This window comes from Piliocolobus tephrosceles, unplaced genomic scaffold (genome assembly GCF_002776525.5).
Source record: "Piliocolobus tephrosceles isolate RC106 unplaced genomic scaffold, ASM277652v3 unscaffolded_24894, whole genome shotgun sequence".
Lineage (NCBI taxonomy): Eukaryota > Metazoa > Chordata > Mammalia > Primates > Cercopithecidae > Piliocolobus > Piliocolobus tephrosceles.
Genome location: NW_022307525.1, coordinates 1 through 3686, shown reverse-complemented (window position 1 = coordinate 3686; position 3686 = coordinate 1). Strand labels below are relative to the sequence as shown.

General features: G+C 35.1%; 1 long non-coding RNA gene across 1 annotated transcript; it reads right to left on the bottom strand.

Moving 5' to 3' along the window:
• Positions 1-53: 53 nt before the first annotated feature.
• On the bottom strand, positions 54-2389 carry LOC113221459. Its single transcript, XR_003307889.1, has 3 exons — positions 1136-2389; positions 830-888; positions 54-721 (listed from the first exon to the last, which is right to left on the bottom strand). It is a non-coding gene; the product is annotated as an uncharacterized LOC113221459 (long non-coding RNA).
• Positions 2390-3686: the final 1297 nt, after the last annotated feature.

Genomic DNA, 3686 nt, shown 5'->3' with positions numbered 1-3686 from the left:
TCTGTTGTAAAATATCACAGAGGATAATAAAATATAGATTCTTTGGTCCCTAAGAGTGTCATGTAAATATAAAGTGATATGATTTATTGCTACTAACATCAATCACATCCACCTCCAAGGTTTAAAGTGATGAAAACATGAGAGATGGTAGAAAAGTGCCTTTTTAAAGTTTTTGTTTTAAGTTCATTTAAGCGGGTAACCTCATTAGAATTTCATGTCAGTGCGTGCATGTTTTTGGTTTCTGTTTTCCAGGTTGGTTTCCATTGTAGATGTGCTGAATAACACTGTCACCACAGTCGTTAGACACAAGTGCCTTTTTAAATTAAAATTAAATAAAATCAATTCAGTTCCTCAGTCACACTAAACACAGTATGGCCACAAGTGGCTGGTGGCTACTCTTCAGCAGCACTGATAAAGTATTTCCATCATTACAGGGAATTTGACTGGACAATGGTGCCATTAGAGGCACAGCCTCCTCTCATCTCTGAATTCTTTTTTCCTACCTCCAAGCATGTATCTGATTGCTTGTGTGACTCTCTGCTCCCTTCTTCAGAAGGTTTACAGGGCTTCCTGTAAGCAAGTACTTAGATGTATCCCTTTGTAAAAGGTCATACCCTATTAAACAACAGCAGCAAGTATAATACTTACTGTCAGCGGTTCCATGAATTATTAATATATTTTCTTCTTTCAAGCCATGAATATTATGTAGCACACTGGCTGCCTATAAAGGAAAGTACAAATATCTGTACCTATAGATCTAAAGAAGCGATTGAACTGAATTTTTAGAACAAAAATCCTCCTCTTTCTTTGTTATTTTCAAATTAGTTACCTGGTAAGTGCTTTCTTCCTTGGATGGCATCCCAAGGTATCTTTCAGAGAAAGCTCAGGCTGTGACCCAATAAAACAGACATTCAAGAACAAACTAAAAACTATTTGACTAGTATATTTCATTAATTTCTTCATTTTACATTTAATTGTCATGCTTTAGTAAAATCAACTGAATCAAGGAGGAGATCAACAGCTCAAAACAGGCACTAATATATGATAAATGAGCTTAATTCAGCTGTTTTAAATTGGGCTTTTGTTTTCCACAAATCAATACATTATATTAGGTCAGTCTGTAGAAAGTACTCACCATACAATTTCAAGTCTGTGATAGGTGCAACCACTGATCCACATTTAAAAAGCTTTTCATCTGATTTTAAGATCATTGATGCAATATAGCCACCATAACCCTAGGGGAGAAATATATATATGTATATGTATATGTGTGTGTATATATATATCACACACACACACATATTTATATATAACAACTATGCCTGGAGATATTTTTAGCTTTTGATCAATGTTTGGTACTGTACATCATATCAGAATGTCTCAGATTTGAAAAAAAAAGCTAAAATCATTTTGTGCAATTAAAATTTTTGAACATTTGTTTAAATTGTTATATAACAGCTGTTTTAATAAGCCTTAAGTGAAATATGAAATTAATTACATTAATGTCAAATATTTGCTCCATGATTTCATACCACACATCTGGAAATTGCCCCAAATAATTTGAGGTTAGGGAAATAAAGCCCTTGTTAAATCACATATATTTTTCCCCAAATATATATATATAATTTTTCCATTGTAGACGTGCTGAATAACACTGTCACCACAGTATTATTAATATATTTAATAAAATATTGAAATAATGGTGATTATATAGAATTAAAAAATACACATGAAATTTTGAAAATATATCACCAAAAATATAGATTGCTTTAATTTCTTACAGGATTCAGAACATGTCACCCCAAAATAAGGCTGCAATCAGACTATGTCACCGGAACTATGCCTCTCTGGCTTAGGAGTATTTTGAGCTAGATATTTTGAGAAACTGCAGACACAGAAAGAGTACTGAAAACAAGGCTGGAAGTTGCCCTTTTGTAAGATAAATTTACATCTATAAAGGAAATTTATAGACGTTTTCAAGGGTTTCTCTTTCGCTCTCTTTCTCTCCCTCTCCTTCTGCACCAGGAAGAGAATAACTACATCACTGAAGACTCAATAAAAGGAGAAGGAATTGACTTAAGTATACATAACAAACTTTGCTTGTGTTTTGCTTTTCCTGGTCATCTCTCTTAACAAAGCCTTTCTCCACATCCTTATTCCTTTGTTTCAGAGAATGATAGTGTTTGCATCTGAGGTCTAAGTTCTTTGAGATCTGCTCTAGAGATTGCCCGTTTTTCTTGATTCTGTCCCATTAAGGAGGTATTTATGTCGCCCAGGCTGGAGTGCAGTGGTGAGATCTTGGCTCACTGCAAGCTCCGCCCCCTGGGTTCACGCCATTCTCCTGCCTCAGCCTCCAAAGTAGCTGGGACTGCAGGCGCCGCCAACTCGCCCGGCTAGTTTTTTTGTATATTTAGTAGAGACGGGGTTTCACCGTGTTAGCCAGGATGGTCTCGATCTCCTGACCTCATGATCCACCCGCCTCGGCTTCCCAAAGTGCTGGGATTACAGGCGTGAGCCACCGTGCCCGGCTTGTTTTTCTCTTGTTAATCTGCCTTTTGTTACAGTGAATCTTGGCAAAAACCTCATGAAGAGTAAAGGAGAAAATTGTCTTCTCCTCTATATTTCACACAACTAAGTGCTGGGAAGCAATGGGATATAATGAATAATGTGCCCAGATAGATGAGTTAAATGATTGTTTGAGTTGAATTTTGAATCCCCTCTGGAAATGTTTTTTAACAAATCAAGATGTCCAGATGCCCATGATCTGACTAGAAAAGTTCCAGAAGAGATTTTAATAATTACAGTGACGCTGAAGAAAGGAAATGACCTACTGTGTTATCTGTTTTAGAAATTAATTTTCAGCCCTACTCTCAGTAATGTACTTTATGCTATTGGAAATCAGAACATCTTGGGAGGTATTAAAAAATATTAATGTTCAGGCCTCAATCTCTGAAATTCTAACGCAGTTTGTTCATGATGAAGTCTACTTTTGAAAGATTTTCAGATGACTCAAGTGTGGTCCAGGTTATGGTTTTATTGTCATTGTCACTAAACTCGAAGTAAGAAATAATTTCATTTATGTGTATTTGGAGCATCATTTAAAAATTGGTACATAAAAGTTCAAAATGCAGTCATTATTACTGAATGGACTGAGATAACATATATGTTCTGGTACTGGAATATTTAGGTAGTACTCAGAAGCTTGAGCAAAGCTCTAACAATTAGTAACTAAAGGAAAGAAAATTATCCTTTATAGATATAAGCCACCTTAAAGTGCCCGCGCTCATTCTCATTGAAAGAGACAGCCTTAGGCCAGCAACATTTGGAAGTAGCACATTTTAAATGTTACCTTAGGTAGATAAATGTATTAACCTACCTAAGAAAGAAGAATAAAAGGGCGGGGAAGCTATGCAAAGCAAGAAAATAAATAACTAAAGGCTGAATATCCCTTATCTGAAATGCTTGGAGTTAGAAGTTTCAGATTTTGAATTCTTTTAAAATTTAGAGAAATTTACTGATACATAATGTGTTAACTTAGGAATGAAAACTTAAGTCTAAATATGAAATTAATATATGCTTTAATATACCTTATACACACAGCCTGATGGTAATTGTATACAATATTTTTAGTAATTTTGTGTATGAAACAGCTTTGATGGCATTTTTGACTGTTACCCATCACATAG